The sequence below is a fragment of the Benincasa hispida genome, chromosome 10, assembly GCF_009727055.1.
Source record: "Benincasa hispida cultivar B227 chromosome 10, ASM972705v1, whole genome shotgun sequence".
Taxonomy (NCBI): domain Eukaryota; kingdom Viridiplantae; phylum Streptophyta; class Magnoliopsida; order Cucurbitales; family Cucurbitaceae; genus Benincasa; species Benincasa hispida.
Window position 1 is genome coordinate 14,472,984 of NC_052358.1, and position 5,686 is coordinate 14,478,669.

Sequence of the window (5,686 nt, forward strand, 5' to 3'; positions counted from 1 at the left end):
TTTTCTTTAGTTGGTCTTAACTTATATAAGTTGTTTTCAAGTATAGCAGAGCAAATTTAAATACCTTTTCTGAAAATGAACGCTTCATTAATTTCAAAAGATATTTTATACATTTGTTCTAATATACATATGATAGATATTAAATTCCGTCTCATTTTAGGAGCATACAAAACATTTTTAAGTATGATATATATATCGTTGAAAAACAATTTCAAGTCTCCCGCTGCTTCAGCCGAGACAACCTCTCCTGTTCCAACCTTTAGGGTGATCTCACCTTCTTCAAGATTTTTCCAGGAACTATTTTCCTGAAAAGAGAAGCAAATATGATTTGTGGCTCCTGAATCCAATATCCAGGTTGAGGTATCATAATCCACTAAACATGTTTCAACAATTAGTAAATCATATTTACCTTGTGCTTTTTTTCTGCTTTTTTCTCAGCAATGTATTGCAGGCAGTTCCTCTTCCAGTGCCCATTTTGGTTGCAGTGGAAACATTTTCCTTTTTCTGCAACTTTCTTTCCCTTGTTTGTCATGGGAGTCTTCCCCTTACCCTTCTTTTTCATTTGAACATTTTTGTTCTTTGAAGGTCTAGCTTTAGTTTTAGAGGGCGATCCTTTTAAAAATTTCTTTGTGGTGACAACATTTGCCTCCACTTCTTTCCCTTTAGACTTTGTAAGAGTTTGAAAACGCCAAAGCTTGTTCAAAAGGGTTGTCAAATTAAACTCTATCTTATTTAGAGAAGCATTCGTTTGAAAAGGTATGAAGGTCTTCGGAAGAGACTCTATAATAAAGCTAACCTAATTTTCCTCGTCGATGGTGCCACCATTTACTTTAGCAATATTGAAGTGGACCATCATGTCCAAGACATGTTCTCTAACAGAGGTCCTTTCCTTCATACACTTATTGTAAATGTACTTAATTGCCTCGTGTCTTAGGATTGATAACGGTTGCCCGAACATCTCTTTTAATGAATCCATGATAGCCTTAGCTATACCAAGGATCCATATTTTTTCACCAATACATCAATCATGCTGGCAAGAATATAGACATAGGCTTTATCATTAGCCTTAACCCATCGATCATAAGCATCCCGACTAGTTCGGTTAGCATTCAAGGCAGGGGCCTGAAGACATTCCTCAGTTAAGACAATTCTCGGGTCATCTATTACTAGTATAGTATTCAGGTTTGTTTTCCATGTTGAGTAGTTGTCGCCGTTAAGTTTTTTAGACGCTAATAGTTGAACTAAAGAGCTAGTCATGCTGGAAAAAAAACATATCTTTTTTAGTAAAAAAACATATCTTTTTTAGTAAAAAAAACATCATCTTTAAAATCCAATCAAGTTTAGCAAAAAAAAATAATGTACCCATCATTATTATATTTGCAACGATATTTCAACGGTTTAGAATAACCTTCACTGAGGGGTGATCGACTATTCCTCCGTTGAACCAAGACTATCTTGACTAGATACTATCACCAGAATAACTCTTATTCCTATAGTAACTTAGTTATCGCTACTTTGGTCAAGAATTTACTAATACTTGGTAATTCTCGTAATTATGACCTTCCATTTTCAGACCTTAAAGATCGGAATCATTATGCTCCCAAAGTTGGAAAGACAAGAATGAAAACGGACCTGAGAGACCCTATCAATTTCTAGAGTTCGCGGAGTTCCAAATCCTATAATACAACCTTCCGATCGGTAAGGTTGCATCAGGGAAGACATGCAGGCGCATTATAGGAATCTCACGGTGCGACCTAATGGAAGAGACTATAGGATGTGTTGACACACTTCCTTCTCCCACTTACTATGAACAACTTCCCCTATTCACCTTGGTTTTGACTCATGCAAACACTCTCCGAATGAAGTCCATTCCCAGGGCGGCCCAAAGCCAAGCATGAATGTCACGGTGTGAACTCTTAGGGACGCAAGAGCTAAAAGTACATTATTTCTCTCCAGCTGAAGTGTTCTAGACGGTTAGGGTATAAAATATTTAGCGATATATTTCGGCTGACTTAAACATATCCTGAGTCTAGGTGATTCATCCGAGTATAACTTTTATACTGAATTTATAACCTACGATATCTAGGTGATAAATAAATTTTATTACCTCACACCGCTCACGCAATGCTCATAAAACCGGTTTAACCTAACTCATACGTCGACTCGATCTCTAGGTAGTAGGTGTTCCATGAACCGTCAACTTAAAAACCTTCAACCTTAGTCATCTTATCTGACTTTTTGTCAAGATCTTGTCGGGTGAGTTTTGTTGTAACTTCGATTTTACAAGATATCGACCTATTTTCTATGAAAATTGGGATTGCTTGATGGTTAACCCTAAGTGAGCATGCATCTTATCTTTATTATAGATTTTAGAAGTCTAGGTTATTTTACAACCATTATAAAATAAACTATAACAATTATAACCTTAGAGCATTCATCTATAATATGCTTTCTTCAAACAAACATGCTTTAATATAACACTTATATTAAAACTAAGCATGCATAGCATATATTTTATAACATTTATAACATATAACAAATGCATGTCACATGCTTTTACTATGGTGGGGTTTTAAAACTATATGGCATACTATATGCACACATAATCAAACAACATTATACATCACATGCATAATAGGTAAACAACACTAAAGTGGACCAATTTTGGCATTAAAAACAAATAAATAACTAATTCATTATAGAAAACAGCAACCAGCTTCCCGGAACCAGCTTCAAACACTTTAAACCATCTGAAACCGCTCAGAAACCACTCGAACCGACCCAAAACCACCAAAAACCAAGTTAAACTGGTCAAACCGACTCAACAAGGTCAAATGAACCGGTCCAGACCGTCTGTACCGGCTGGTCAACGCGTGCTGGCACGGTCAACGGAAGCGCGGGGCGAGTTGGGTCGACGGAAAGCACACAAGCGCGCGGGTCACAGAGGCGGGAGCGGGCAAGCGGCGCGTGCGGGGCTACTCCGAATCAGGTCGAACCTCAGGCTAGCGGGCAGGTCGTCGGGTTTGGTGGCCGAAACGGGTCTGGAATCAAATTTTTCTAAAGTTTGAAGCTGTCCATTCTCCGAGAACCGAGCAATTACAACCTAATTTCAACTCTAATGACTCTAACAAATTTACAGACCCTTTTTTACACATTAATGCTCATAAACATGTGAAAAATTACAAATTTTCATAATAATTTTTTTTAAAAAAAATGTCAAAGCTGTAATATATCCACTTTAGTCTACATTTCATTCAACATTTGAAAGAAAAGGAAAAAGAAATACCCACCAAAAGCAATTGAGCGTAATTAAAGCATGCTCTAATACCACATGATGGAACACGAGACATACACAGCAGAATAAGGATCTAATTACACTCTAATTGTCTCTAATTAAAAGGAAATAAGCATGCAAATGAAAAAAAAAAAAAACAGTAAATTAAAAGGGATAGTGTACAACCTTTGTAACACCCGAAAAATGCTTTTTCTCGTTGAATCTCGACCCGAACTCTACCGGACCATCACTAGAGTTTCCTTGCTATTCTCTGGACTCAGAACCGGGTTGTGGGACATGGTAAATGAAGGAATGAAAAGAGAAGAAAGGAGGTTCAAGGTTAATATGAGAAAAATGGAGTTTTAGTGAGAATTTGGAAACCAAATAAAATATATAAAATTCAGCTAGAAGAAGCAAAAAACTTTTTATTTCAAAAACAAATACTTTCTTTTATAAAACAATTACATGCATTTAATGCATGTAAAAGCTCACCAAAAATCAACACCTCACAAAACACTAAACCAAAGTGGGCTATGTGTCATTCTATAATGTTTACACATAGTCCACTTAAGTTAATGGGATTATCCAACAAAAATGTTGGATAATCCCACTAACTTAAGTGGACTATGTGTAAACATTATAGAATGTTGGATAATTCCACTAACTCTAGTTAAGAGCATAATGGTCTTTTTCCATTTGGTCAAAGTCAAACTTTGACTTTCCCTAGCGAAAAAGTAAACCCTTTGACTTTTTACAGTTTTGACCCTCTTGACTAATTTTGACCTTCCGAACATGAATCCGCATTTATATTTTCAAAATTCAAATCACATTTAAATATAAAGCACCATACAAAAAATCGATAGCGATATCACATATACTTATCGGTTTTACTCCTTTAATCTAATTCGAACAATTCGAATTAATCCAACACACTGTTCTAAGTTTAATCCATATGAGCTAGCAGGGGGACATAATGGACCTACAGATCATGGGTTCCAACAATCCGAGATTAACCGGTAAAACTCTTTAACCTAATTAATCAATATTTGTTAACCAACGGGCCATTCTACTAAAGTCTCGTAGTTGCACTCCCCTCAATGTAGATATAATTCTGTCCATCTGATATAACCATAACTAGTAAGTCAATCTTTCACAGGTTGTTCGTGGTTTTGGTTGGGTCAAAATATCGTTTTACCCCCGAGAACACTTTTTGTTCCTTCAGTCCCACTGAATCTCTAAAGAACAATTGATTTGTGATCCAACCAACAAATCGAGTCCCTCTCAGCCTAGTGAGAGGGTAGGGCCCCTTGTTCTAATTCCGAAATCAACACTTAAAGGAACAACCTATCTGCTACCACTAGAGACGGGTAAGAGTGAAGTCCGTCTTACACCCTATGTTCCCAACTATTTACTTGGTCTTACCCCTGAAATGGGAGGCTTATTGAGCCAGCGACCCAGCACTGTTGAGCTACTCTCACCCACGTAGATCTAAGGATAATTCCAAATAAATAAGAATTCATAGTTAGCTCTGGATTGAGATCGAGTTACCTAGGTCATCAAATTTGAATTAGTCAGTTTTATACAGTAAACGGTGTTATAAAGCAAAAGCGACTAAGTCGTGCTCCAGTCTTATACAAACTCATTGCCTAGGATACCTCCACTCACATATCTCTATATGAATGATTCAGGATCACATCGTTTGTACTAACTACAAAGTAGGTCGTATCCATAGTGTCCCCAGAACAAGGCGCCCAATCTTATCCCTATACTACAGATCATTTTAGGCTATATACTCGAACTTGATCCATGTTTTATGTCATTACATAAAGTTCAAGTTTACATTAAATAGCCTCAGGACCTTAGTTTATTGGATTCGAGATTACAATTCCAAAACAATTTTATCGAAAAACAAAATAGAATATGTTTATCAATTTACAAACTACGAGTTTTAGGACATAAAATCCAACAGATTATGCCCTAAATCTTGTAGTTTTGTAATGTATAAATATCGATATTCATTTATTTAATAAAAAAACGAGTTATCTTACTTGACATTTAAAACTGTGTAACTAATCTAATTGGTATGGAGTATATGGATAAGGTTGGATGTCTTATCATGGTGACACTATGGGCACGACCCACTTTGTAATTGTTACAATAGTTGTAAAGTATTACAGACAATTTGAGCCTAATCGTTCATGTAGAGACATGTGAGTGGAGGTATCCTATATAAAGAGTTTGCATAATACTGGACCACGAAATAATTAGTCTTTCTTTATAACGTCGTTGCTTGAAAATACTTACATTTCATTAGGATGACCATTTGACTTGACTTTAATCCTGAATGAGTTGTGAACTCCTGCCTATAAGGTTAATCTTTTGATCTGCATGAGTGAGAGTGGTCCGATTCAC